The 13738-nt window shown below is 40.9% G+C and overlaps 1 protein-coding gene across 4 annotated transcripts in view; it reads right to left on the reverse strand.

The window, feature by feature from the left end:
- RFX7 (regulatory factor X7) overlaps positions 1–13738 on the reverse strand; it is a 93655-nt gene that overhangs the window by 58815 nt on the left and 21102 nt on the right. The gene's annotated exons all lie outside the window — the stretch shown is intronic.

A 13738-nucleotide genomic window follows, 5' to 3' on the forward strand; every position in this document is an offset into this window, starting at 1 on the left:
TGTTTTAAGGCCAATTAGCCCAGGAGTAAGGCTTGCCTCAGACACAGGCTGGGTTCTGTCCACACACAGGAGGTAGGAGAAATAATGTTTAGTCCTTTTATTAACTTAGCAGACACCCAACTTAGAGCTGTGCCTGTTCAGGCATCTAAAAACAGTCAGCACTGACCGTGCCCTCTGCTTCCTGGCAGGGCTGCTCCCATACCAGTAACTTGATATATTCACTCATGGTCACCATAACACCAGCCAAGCACACGGAAAGAAGAGCATCTTTAGAAAATACTTCAATGGGTTAAAAAAGCCAGCAGGTCTCAGCCACCAAAGCCATGTCTGGGATTCTTCCCTCTGCAGCACAGAGAGGGGGCTCAGTACCTTCTGGCTGTTTGCTGCTTGAAGAGGAAAAGGATGATTGTGCAGATGGCAAGTTTGTGCACAGAAAATCTGTTTTCAGAATTGCAGCAATTGACTCGTTTGAGTTCCTTTATTCCTCCAGCACCAAGGTAAGAGAGGGGGTAGAAAGGTATCAGCTCTGCTGCTGAACAGTTTGATTACAGAAATGTTACAGGCCCAGATTCTGCCCTCACTGTGCTGGTGCAGCTCAGAGCAGGTGAAGCAGTTGCACAGCCATGCTAGAGGACAAACACTGTCCTGGCACAGTTACAGAGCTTCATTACCAGTAATTTAACTGTCAGAAAGGAAACAATAGACTGCATAAATGCCTGGTAGGTGGTTAGAAAAGATTATGTTTTTAACCTTATCCACAGTGTATTTAATCTCAAATTACAGACACAGATATAGAACACACTGCTGTTACTTTTAAACATGCAGACCTGTCTCTCTGTAAGAGTGGGTTATTTTCTTACTTTTCTTTCATTTTGAGGGATTTCTTGAATAGAAATTTTTAACAATCTGAGCACACAGTTGTCTGCTGCAAAAAATACTATTCTGCTTTTGAGCAATTTCCTCTCTTTCTGAAAGCATAGACAAATTAATGAAGGATAATCATAGCTTACTCATAAAAACAATCTGTCAATATTTACATGGTGCTCTTTCATTTCTTGCTCTTTCTTTGCTGGTCTGATACTTCAGCTAAGCCCAGTACATATCACCAAGCTCTGGATGTAATAACTTTGGAAGATGGTTTTTTTAGATGCGCTTGCATCTCAAATTTGGAGGAAATCCAAAGAGGGAGAGGAAAAGTGTCCTCAGCATGGTTCAAAATAATTGCTGGATGAGAGGTCAAGCTATAATAGGATGAAAAAAACATGTAAAAGAAAATAAAGCAGGTGGCCAGAACCCAACTGGTGAGTCTGCTGAGTTGAGCTGCTCTCTGCAACAATGAGAAGGCCTGTGGGTGCACTGACAACTTCCTCAGACACTGACTGTAAAACTTGAAATTGATTTATACCTCTTTTCAAATAAGATGCAGCAAATACATAGTTATGTCAGGTCCATTTTAAACTCTTCTGCTCCTCTGGGGTTTTGACATCACTCTTTAGGGGCCTGAAGAAATTCTTCTGAGAAAGAAAAGAATTGGGCCTTGAAAACTCCCAGCTCCAACAGCTGGTGCCAGAGGCACCGTCTGGAAGAAGAGCAGTTTAAGAGCTATCAGATGGCTTTTCCATCTCACTGGCATTGCAGCTTCGTAGTTCTGACTTAATAGGGATCAAACACAGATATTGATAGCTACCTGGGCATAAATAGAACTTCTCAGAGCAGCTTTTAGTGCAAGAGGAGCAGGCCCACTGCTTCAGCAGGGCACTGAAGCAAGGACAGTGAACGCTCAGTCTCGTTTTCATGGCAAGAACGTGAGCCCTGCTGCTGCTGAAACCCAGCTGCTGTAGTGCTGCAAAGAGTAACTCAGAGCAAGCCTGAAACCAAAAGTGCTGCCACACAGACACAGCATATTTCTTTCAGAGGGTTTTTACCCAGAATTATGGTTGATAGCTATAAAAGTCTTTCTCATAATGCTTTTTCATGTTGGTTTTTGGTTGGTTTTTTTTTTTTTTTCAGCATTCTTGTGAACCTGCTGCTTGGGGACTAAGCAAATAAATTTTATATGTGGAACAATTTTATCACAACTGAATTAATGAACATCATCTTTCTTTTTTCACATTGAAGATACCTCTCAAGATTTGTACAGTTACTGAGGCTGGCAGTAATGCACAGTCAGAGAAGGCACTTGGAATACAGCATGATGGGGATGCTTTAAGGGGCAGCATACCTGAAATCACTTACTGAACTGGTGTCTCAATCCTCCAGTTTGGAGAACTAAAATATGACACACAGCTGCTAAATCCCATAAATAGTTCCAAATAGTTTGTTTTCCAAATATTTCTAAGTGGCTTGCTTATTTTGAATTTCTGGGACACTTCTGGATGACACAATCTTAGCATCAAATTATTGCCAAGTGTGCACAGGCCTCTTCCCAGAAGATCTGGCCTGGGGGTGAATAATGTACTTGCTGCATTTGCAACACAATTACAAGGCAGAGCACAGAGCATGCATTGCCCTGCTCCCTGCTTGCCTGGATTCAGACCCTCTCACTCCAGCTACTCTAGTAGAAGAAGCAGCTTTACAATTTTTCCCACAGTACACTTCCCTCCTAAAAGTCTCCCACACAAGCATTCTTACTCCTGCAGCCCCACCAATGCTAGCACGTGTGGGAGGGCTGGCATTTTTGGTACAAGATCATTTGGACCCTCTTTACAGTGTCTGCTCTACTCCCTTGAATACATTTGCACTTAATCAGAGCAACATATGACAAAGGGTGGTCTGCTGTGAAAGGTACCCAGTGCACTTGGGCTTAATATCCCCTCATTTCATGGGATAATGATGCTTTTTCTTCCCCCTAGATTCCCTCTTTTCCTCAAAACTGCTGAGTGAGAAAGACTAGAAGTTCCATCTGAGGAAACTGAAAACAGTAAATGCTCTGGTCTACTTAAGAAAGGTGCTGTAGGAGAGCCAGGCTCTGTATTATTATATTGTTGAATATATTGTAATAAAACATGATTAAAATTGAAGCAGTTGAGTTCATTTTCAAGGAGATGATGTGCGGAGATGAACATTCCTCAGATAATTGTTATTAATATTTTCACATATGTTATCCTGGTTTTCATATAAACATTGTATGATCTTATGTGGTATGTAGTCAAATAGCTGGAATCCATTAAAAGCATGCTCCAGCTGTGCAATCACTGTCATCACAAAGATACATTTTTATATGTGGTTAATGCCAGAAAGAATCTACAGCTTCAATTATGAAAACATCAAAATATGTTGTTTATTGTAAAAAAAAAAAAAAAAAAAGCATTTGCAGCAATTTAAAATATCCAGTCAACACCACATTGCTAAATCTAGATAATAGAAATCCCAGAGAAATTTGAGCTAAATCTGTCTGGATTATAGCCGTGGGATTATCTGAATGCTAAATTACTGTATATGTTTAACTCACAAACATGAGCACAGACAGTACAGGAATATGGATGACTATGCAGATTGCAATAAAACCCATCCCCAAGGGACTTTTTCATACACTAAGTAAACAACCCCTCTCAATTTATCAAGCATTCTGGATTGAATTGATGCTGTCATTTACTTTGCTGTTGCTGTGTAGAGGAATATGGTTTAACATGGACAGATTTAGCACTAAAAAAATAACAAAGGTTTTCTCTGCACACTCTTCACCACACAGAGTGTGCAGGAATATTAATTGGCTGCTGTGTTTGTATAACTGAATTAAAGAAAATACAACTGTTGTTTAGTGTATAATCAGAAAACCAAATTACATGCAATATTGAAAGAAAAGATTAACCCTGATTGTCTTATTAAACCTTCCTTTCCCCTCCCCCCTTGTTTACACACCAGTGTTTCTGGCTTTCTAAGGATAAACAGTGAATGAACCTGGACTGACCTGACACACAGCATCTCTCAAACTTTCCCCTTGGATGATTCACACATCTGTGAGCTGGGACCAAACAAAGCAAAGATGGAAAATACAGGATACTGTACAGGCTGAGCAAATTTGGAAGAGCTGAGACTGGCCAAGTGTGCCATGCCCAAGTCCCTGCCCCACTGGAAGTGCACAGCTACTGATTACAAACACACATTCCTTCCCTTGCCAGCTCAGCTCGGTTTGACAACTGCAACTGAAATTAGCTTCAGTCCTGTTTATGTGGGAATTATTGTCATTCTTATTAATCTACCCCCCCCAAAGGGGTTTTTCTTGCTCTCTGGTGCTTTATTTGCTATTTTGTGTGGCCATGCACGGCGCAGCTCCATGGCACAGGAAGCAGTCGGGAGGGCTTTGCCGGGGAAGAAGGCTAGACAGTAATTGCTGCTTCCTGTGAACAGCTACCAGCTCATGTAGATATGGGCACTTTCATTTCCCTCTTTCTCATTCAAATAATATATGTAGCTCTGTGAACAGATTAAATACAATTTTGGATCCTGGGAAACCATCAATGTAATCCTTTGGTCAAAGTACAAACAAACAAACAGATTGATCTCAGCCAGGGAGTTCAGCTGAATCCACATTTTAAGACAGATAGTTTTTGGCAGAAAACAAATTCTGAAAAACCTGGCTTTTTTACTGAGAAAGAGGGATTATTATGAATAACTGCCATGGAAATTTGGGCATGATAGCTGTTATTGTCAGACTGTGCGCATGCGCCAACTCATCACAGTGTCAGCACTCTCTGGTGTTTGAGATAATGAAACGCCCGTTCCATTCTTCAGTTTGTCTCCCTCTACCAAAGGAGCAGTTTCTCACTATTTCTGCCACTATTTTGTCTGCTTTAGTGCTGAATGTCTGAACACCAGCTGACCCACAACACAAAAGTTTGGTTGTTACATGTACTGTCTGTGGACGAAAGCTCTCATGAAGCAGAACAAGCAGTGGCAACAATGAGATATTTCAAAAGTAAAAGCTTAAAGTCACCTAGACACACAAATATCACAGCATGAGAGCAAAGCTGAGTTAATGAGCTCAGGTCTACCCTGTGTCGATGGCTGCAATATGCATTGCAATTACTCCAGATCACACAGCACCAGTCCCAAAGTGGGTCTCTGCATCTTAGTCTCTGCCAGAAGAATTATATAGAATAGAAAAACTTGAGAAATAAATAAGGCAAGTGAAGGAGTGCAAGCAGAAAACAGTTACCATGAACACTTTTAAAAATGGAGCTAAACTCAAGTAAAAAAGTAAAGCCTAAAAGAACAAAAAGAGACAGTATGGTTTCATACCATGTTACTAACTCAAAGAATCATTTTACAAACTAAAACATTAAGAACAGATTTAAAGCAAAAGAAGAAATGTTTTTTAATTTCAAAAAGTACAGCACAGCCATAGTTAAAGCAATAAAACAGAGTGCCTCATATTACTTGCTGAACTAGGGATGCTTCTCAAATCTCTTACATATTCATCACAAAGTTTGTTCTACTGTAGCTCAGATGGTTGGTGTGGTTTTTTGTTGGTTTGGTTTCTTTTTTAACAGAAGACTTTCTCCATTAACTATTACCTCATGAAGAACAAATCCTCTGAAAACCTTAGCTGCAATATGGGAAAAAAACCCCAATTTTGAGCACACTACAGAAATCTTTATAAAGTCAGAAGGGCCTAGCCTGGGAATTGAGCTCAGTGTTCAGTCTGGGGTTATTTTTGCCACAGCTAGTTTCTTCATAGGACAGCTGTTTCCCTATGCCTGAACGTCCCACAGTGGTTATGCTGCAATCTTACCTCTGCATTCCATCTCACAGAGCAATTCCATTAGAGAAATCCTTTAGTGCAAGCTAACTTGCACCTTTACCAAGAGAGACTGCTGAGATGGTAACTTCACAAGTTTATGAACACATTCAAAACATGCACCTTCCAAAAGACTCAGCCCAATTTATGTTCATATAGAGAAAACAAAGCCTCTGTGCTTTTCCTGGTGACTGTGCTCACATCAGAGATGTTCCCTAATGCTGCACTTGGATCTTGAGTCTGAGGGACTCCTTAGTGTGCTCTGGGGCATCTGCAGGCTTCAACAGAAATTATGGGGCTCAGCATGCCTAAAAACAAGGCCTTGTATTTTTAAAAGCTATCAAACATTCTGTTGTTAAAATAACATCTCTTTTTAGTGTGGCAGTACAACAAAAAGAAATCCCCTATGAATTTCTGCTGGCTCTGCAAAAACAACAATTGCTGTCGGCATTTGTTTATGAAAACAGGCAAAAGATAACAAACCAGCGTTCTCCCCCAGCTGACAGGGAGCTACACATCGTTTCCTCCAGCTAGTGAAAAAGCTCCCACCTCCCCTAAGCCACAAGAACTTTTCAGTGCAGTTTAATACACAAACAAGCCGTGTGTGCTCATATTGGGGCACAGAGCACAGGGGCACAGAGCTTGACTTTTAATTCCTTTTCTTACACTGGCACAAGTTCCTCACAGAGAGCAGGCATTATCAGGGAAGCCACGGGCTGAACTGGCACTACAGACTCAATGAGCATTTCTTTTATCAAGCAACACATTATACACGAAAACATGTGTTATTCTAGTTTAAGGCCAACATTGAATGCTAACTTTAGCACATTGAAAATATTAGAACTTGTTTATACTTGATACACAATATTAATTTGTTTGGCCATAGCCCACTATAGTCACTGAATATTTCAGAATATTTCACTGAATGAAAAATTAATAAAAAAATGCAATTTGATAGTAAAGGCCAGAACTGTTTTAGTGTTGACAGCACAGCAAAGTAACTTTGAAAGCCCTCACCTGCATTCACCCTTGATATATGCACTCCAATATACCAAGTGACAAATCCCATGAAAGCAACAGTACAAAATGGTTTTTCCAAATGAATTTTATGCTGTGTAGCAGAACATAATCTTCCAAGTAAAGAGGACTGGATAAAAGTGATGACACACCTATGCAGATAAAATATTCATGATGAGCACAAGAGTATTTGGCTCTTTCAGGCTCTGGTGTTTTGGTTCTAAATACCCAGCTGGATTTCTTACAGACAACGCAGGGACAGGAGCAATAAAGGCAGACCAGCAATGAAGGCTGGAATGAACAGGAATAGCATGGAGAGATTTGAACTTGCTCCTATTATAACTGCAGGGCCCTCCATCTAGGTGACAAGAGAGTTCCAAATCTGCCCCATTAATTGAAAGCCTCTCTGCTGAAAATGAGTGATTTCTCAAAAGCACCTTGGTAGCTCTCTTTAAGTCAGGTGGGGTTGTCTTCCTTAGACAGAGATCTAACACATAAATTAACAGCCTTTTGGAATCCCAGTGATCAAATATAGTTGGATATATTCAGTTTAATTTTATTGCTAGTTTGCAAGAGGTAAAATGAAATTTGTGGAGGAGGAGTCACTGATTTGTTTCAACTTATGTAGCCTTTGTGTAAAACAGGACAAGGAATTATCTCATTTAAGGAAAAACTTTATACTTCCAGAGCAGACCAATGAACATCTAACAAAACTATCTTTCAGGAGGGTCTGAGAAGTAGATTTTGGTCCATTCCTTTTTCCTATGTAACTTCCCACATGACAGTACTTCAGGCAGGAAATGGCATAAGATTTCCATTTGCAGTGAAATGAAAGGTCACTCTGCAGCTTTGGTAACAGGCTGGAAAAGCCTTTGTGTGCTGCAGCAGCCCTCTGAGGGTACCCTCCATTAGAAAGGTTGCCTCTTACACAGTAGGAGGAATTTCTATCATCAGTGAAAGATGGAAAGTGTCCTTTACTTTGACATTGCCATGTTCTCAAATCCTCTGAACGTCTATACCAGAGGACCACATACTTTTCAAAAATGTTCAGTGTGGCAGACCATTGCATTGGCAAACTGACTTCTCTGGTTTTTTCCAGCTACCATTACAACAAAAAATTCATACAATTGTCATAACAACCTGGTAATATTACAGTGGCCACTTTGAAGAGTGGTCTAAAGAGTATTTGCCAAACCTTTTGATCCCTAGTAATCAGAACAGAAGTGCCCAAAATCCAGAGATTAAGGGATTAGGCCTCAAGAAAGACTTGTGGTATTTCAAGAAAATGTGACTGATGCTCACCACTTATTTTTTACAGTGCTGATGAGATTTAGTGTTTAAGGTCCTTTCCTGTTCAGACATAAAAGCTGCTGTAATCAGAGTATTACTAGGGAAAACTACTCTGGTTGGGGATTCAATATGTTTAAATTGTTGAGCCAAGGTTATTGTTTGGATTAGGTTAGGAAGGATGACACTGAAATAAGTAAGCCCCAATAGTGCAGTGAAGCAGAGAAGAACAAAGCAAAATGTTTATATTAGTAAACAGGAATCTGGACAGCACAAGTATGCTGGTTATACCTATATAAAAAAATAACATAGGCCAGCCTAAAAACTAGGTATTGTATATGTCTACACAACTACTAGAAACAGGAAGAAAATATTTCCATGGCACTGAAATCTATATGAAAACAAAACTGGAGACACTGGAGATGGAAGAGACTCAACAGGTCAGCTTGCCCATGCCCCAGGTCTGTTGTCCCTCAAAATCTGTGTACCAGGTTCTCACACACCTCCTTGACTTCTGCCACACAAAGCTTGGCACACACCACTGCCATCCATCAGGGTTATCCTGCCAGGAAATAAAAGACACCAGGGTATAGTGGTGCTAAACCAGCTTAGGATGTCTGTCAGAAAGGGCTAAAGGACTTGCACACACTTCACATATTCAAACAGCAGCTTTTCCACAGGACATCCATGGATGTGAATAATGCTTGGCCCTTTTCATATTTTAGGGAGCCATTAGAGATGCATGAGAAAATATCAGCACAAAAATACATTCCAATATACAATCGTGCCATTTCAAACACCATTGGATTATTGTTACTGATTAGGGGGAAATATCCAACAGCTGTCTGGGGAATTCCCTCAATGTCTGGATTATTGATTTAATAGCAACATATTGTCTAGATCCTGCCATTCCACTAATGTCTGAAAATGATGTAAACAAGTTTGGTTTTGCTTTTTTTTCCTATGATTGCACAATAATATTGTATTTTATTGATTTTTAGTTGAATTCAAGATTAGCTATAATACACTCCACACAACAGAAACATGAAATAGCAATTTTTATCTTTTAAAGTAAAAAACAAGATGAAAAGCTAACAACAAACAAACAATCCCCCCCCCCCAAAACTCCAACCAAAACAAAAACAAAAGTACCAACCCATACTGGTTTCCAGAAATCTGCTAAGTATTAAATTCCACTTAAAATTCATTCCAAAATTTTGCTCTTCCCTCTCTCCCCTCCAGGAAATTGGAATTAGAAAAATGAGGGCGAAATTAAAGGTAGGGAAACTATTCAAGTGTGAAATGGCTGTAATGGTTACAGTTGCTTAGGTTACAGTGATATGCCTTGGATTTAAGTTTGACATCCTCTCTGGCACATTCAGAATAAATAAGTAAACAAACAACTGCCTGCTAGCTTGACATTATTTGCCTTCATCAGTGAGTGTTGCACTCAGCCTGTCTCTGGTTCCCTTCCTCGTGGCTGGCTGAGCCTGCCCGGGGTTTGTGCAGCGAGAGGCTCCCCGGGCATGCCCTGCTGGGAGGAGGAGGATGCTGTGAAGAGCAGCTCACGCCGAGCAGAGACGTGGCAGCGATGCAGCAGAGCAGCCCCATGGCAGAGATGCACTGGAGCAGCCCCATGGCAAAGATGCACTGGAGCAGCCCCGTGGCAGCGATGCACTGGAGCAGCCCCGTGGCAGCGATGCACTGGAGCAGCCCCGTGGCAGCGATGCAGTGGAGCAGCCCCATAGCAGAGATGCACTGGAGCAGCCCCGTAGCAGAGATGCACTGGAGCAGCCCCGTAGCAGAGATGCACTGGAGCAGCCCCATGGCAGCACACACCCCTGCGAGGCTGCAGTGCTCTGCTGTGTGGCCCCGTGCCTGCAATCAGGGCTGCTCTGAGGGCAGCACCATGGCGGACTGAGAGAGGCCGCCCCTCTGGGGCTGCCAGACCCGCAGCAGGGCAATGGAAGCACTAAAAATGGTCCTGGGCAAACAAAGTTGCTGGCATGGAAGCATGAACATTTTGAGTCATACTGCCTCGGTGAAGCATCCCTCTTTCCTAGGATGGAGGTCCAGCAGACAGCTGCAAGTCCTATGAAAGACCTTTTCTTCTAGAGGTGGAACCAACAGATGTATAAATGGGAGAGGCCTGTAGTGATAGCAGGTTAATCCAATCTAGCTCTACCACATACCAATGACAATATACAGCCCTTAACATGACTCTTGATCTAAAAATTGTAAGCATTTGTGGCATCTATATGTGCTGTTTATTTGTTTACAATGGGCCTTACAATAAAAAAATCCCACAAAACCAAAAAGCTTGAGCCAGCATATCAGCTGTTATCTCTTTGGCCTGATACATTTGCAATAATTTTTATGGAAGAAAACACTGTGCCAAACACTGCTGTTCCTCTGGTTCTGACAAGTAATGTGAGATACAGTGAAATCCCGTCCTTTCCTGTTGATAGTTTTCTAGGTCTCTACTAAACATCACAGCTTTTATGAAGAGAGAGGGAAATTCTGTATAATGAATCTGTAAGCAAATAAGAAGATATTATGAACAAAAATTTTGTCTAAAAGCATGAAGATATTAGGCTCATATGAAAATCTCATGCTTTTATATTTTTATTGAAGGAGGAAAGAGAGATCACAAAATTTGTACCTGCAGAAGGAAGAGGACCATGAGTAACAACTAAATAATGCATGTGCTTTGGTTTAATCAAAAGTAAACACTGTATATCGATCCTCAGCAGTCTTCTGCAGTAAACTGTGCTAACATCCCAGCAGCTACACACACCCTTCTGTCCCAAAGCACTCCTAACAGCTGTAATGATGGAGCTCTTCTGTTCTCTCACCTATCTCCTCCTTTGCTGGAAGAAAACCAAGGGCAACACAGTGAGCAACTTCAATTTGAACTTAACATTTCTGTTGGAGTAATTTAATTTTGCAATCTTATAATGCTCAGAAAACAAAAATTGAAACACTTGCAAAAAACAGAGTGATGATGTACTGTTCTAAACACAGAGGTCCCCAGAAAGACGTGCCAAGTACAGATCATGATCACAAATATCACTCTGGTTAAACCTGTCTCTAACCTGCTGTACACTCCACCTCAAAACAACAAAAACATTTACATTTTACTATGTTTGAGTCAACCCTTAAAAAAGGATTAAATGGAAAATGGGAATTTGCTAACAAATATTGCTGGCTAAATCTTATACCATATACCAATGTTATGCTTTCAAATGCCTTTTTTCCCCCCAGATAAATACTGAGATAAATTTTCCTATCTCCTTATGTATCTCGCTATTGGTTGGGGTCTCCAATATAAGCCTATTCTCTACCCAGTTACCAACTATGTATTAGAGAATTAACCACAACTGTTAAGGTCACATCAGGTCAACTTCAAAGTGATAAAACCTTAATGGAGTAAGGGATCAAGAATGTAAGAAAATCTCTTATTCTTTCTAATTTTGTTTTCGACATCTCTGGAGAAATACTTTAAAGTTTACTAAGAAATACTTTTCCAAATATACTGATCTTTTCATATTATTTCAAATATAGGTAGCTGCAGTTTAAATCCAATTGATATAATATTTCAAAAAATAAATCATATTAAATAAATCATGCTCTGGATCTTAGAAATATTGTGCAAATTTGCAATCCTAGTATGTATGTATGTTATTAATCCCAGGGGGTTTTAAACAAAAATAACCTTGTGTTGCTGTGTTTGTTAACATATTTAATAATTTATGATATAATAAATTACCCCTCTTTTGTTTATTAAGTCTCAGCTAAAAGCTGGCTAGAAAACCAGTTGCTCTAATCTCTCTAATCTCAACCAGTGATTTTGTTGCCTCAGTATCTAACTAGCAGAGATCTTCTAGCTAATACTTTTGGCATTTTAAGGTGTTACGCTCTTATAGCTATTTTGTGCAAGAACTTTAAAACAAGTAAAAGTATTAATAAGATGGTATTTTAGTTCTGCAAAAAGAAATAGTACTTTTGGGGGAAAAAAGTTCCTGTTTGGAAAGAGCATATTTCTCCTCTTAGCTTCCATCCCACCAACCTTTGTTTCCTTCTCTAGTTCCCCTGTTTCTCTTCAAATCCCCCAGAATGTCCCTAGAGATATTTCTAAAACATGAGTTTGGTTATGATGTGTTAATGTCTCTTAGAATCTGTGATTTATTTCTTAACAAAGTCAGGTTTTTTCCCATGGGGGTTAGATCTCTACTATTGACCTCACCCTTTTAGTTTTTCGAAACCAAAAACATAAATGATGGAGTTAAATTCTGGTTTGGTTTTTTTTTGTTTTTGTTTGTTTGTTTTAATGCCACCATTAACCCCTTGCTATTCTTACTAGTAAAAACATAAAAATTATGGAAATGGACTGACTTCTTGATGGATGTTTTTTTCAAAGTCCCCATAACATTTTTTACGGGCTCACTCTTTTCTCTCTGTATGCCAATACTTTTGAATTAACATTAGTGCTAATCACTCTCATTTTCTATACTGATATTTCTATTTTTTGCCTTTCACTAATCACATTAGTCCTGTCTTTCATTTCACCTCATTTATCCCATTACATTGCCTGTCTCTGCTCAAAATCTCAAGTATTTCTTCTACTTTGCAAGTAATACTTCTGCAGAAATCCTTCAGCACAGACCTTCTACTTCCAGCCAACAAAGCCCTTCTGATTTCCCTTGTGCAAATCTCTTAATTAAAATCATATACAGCCCACGTAACTCAGTATAGACCCACATTATTCTTGCTCCATAGATACCTGGTGCAGGACAGCTGGGCTACTGTCTCATGCAGAGGCACAATCCACTAGGAAGTCAGAAAAGGAGATGGGAGTGAATGAGCAGGGGAGTGGGCAAGTAATCTGCAACCTACTCGGTGATGCTGAGCAATGGGACTCGAGGCAATGGGCAGAAACTGAGGCACAGGAAGTTCCTGCTGAACTGAGGAAGAACTTCTTTACTGTGAGCGAGCACTGGAAGAGGCTGTGAGCACTGGAAAAGGCTGTGAGCACTGGTACAGGCTGCCCAGAGAGGGCGTGGAGTCTCCCTCCCTGGAGATATTCCAGAACCATCTGGATGCAATCCTGTGCCATGTGCTCAGGGATGACCCTGATTAAGCTGAGAGGGCGGACCAGATGACCCTGCTGTGATTCCTTCCAACCTGATCCGTTCTGTGTCTCTCAGATTTTGTGACAGATGAGAGTGGCAACAGGCTCATGGGTGGCTGGAAGGAGAAATGCAGCAAAATCAAACTGTGTGGGGGCGAGGGACAAAAATAATGGAGGCATTCAAACAAGTGGTGGAGGACAAGACTTAAACTAGCCAACAATCCCATAAATGTGTGTATAGGAAACGCAGAGGGACACCAGCCCCAAAGAGCTGTACAGAGCGGGGCACAGTTACTGTCATGCCGCAAACAGGAGTTTACTGCACCGAAACGAGGGGACGCTGGCAGGACAAAGTGTAGCAAGGTCAGAAGGGCTGTAATAAATATTTATTACACTAACAATGGTAATGGCCCCTCAGACGCTTTCACCTGCCCCTCACCTGAACCCGTGGCAGCCCAGTGCCATGCCGGGTGCCAGCTGGTCCCTGCGCACGGGCCTGTCCCCGCGGCGGTCGCTGGGGCCCTGACCTGGACGGAGGGGAGGAGAGAGGGAAGGAGGGAGGG

Source organism: Zonotrichia albicollis, chromosome 11 (genome assembly GCF_047830755.1).
Source record: "Zonotrichia albicollis isolate bZonAlb1 chromosome 11, bZonAlb1.hap1, whole genome shotgun sequence".
NCBI classification, from domain to species: Eukaryota; Metazoa; Chordata; class Aves; order Passeriformes; family Passerellidae; genus Zonotrichia; species Zonotrichia albicollis.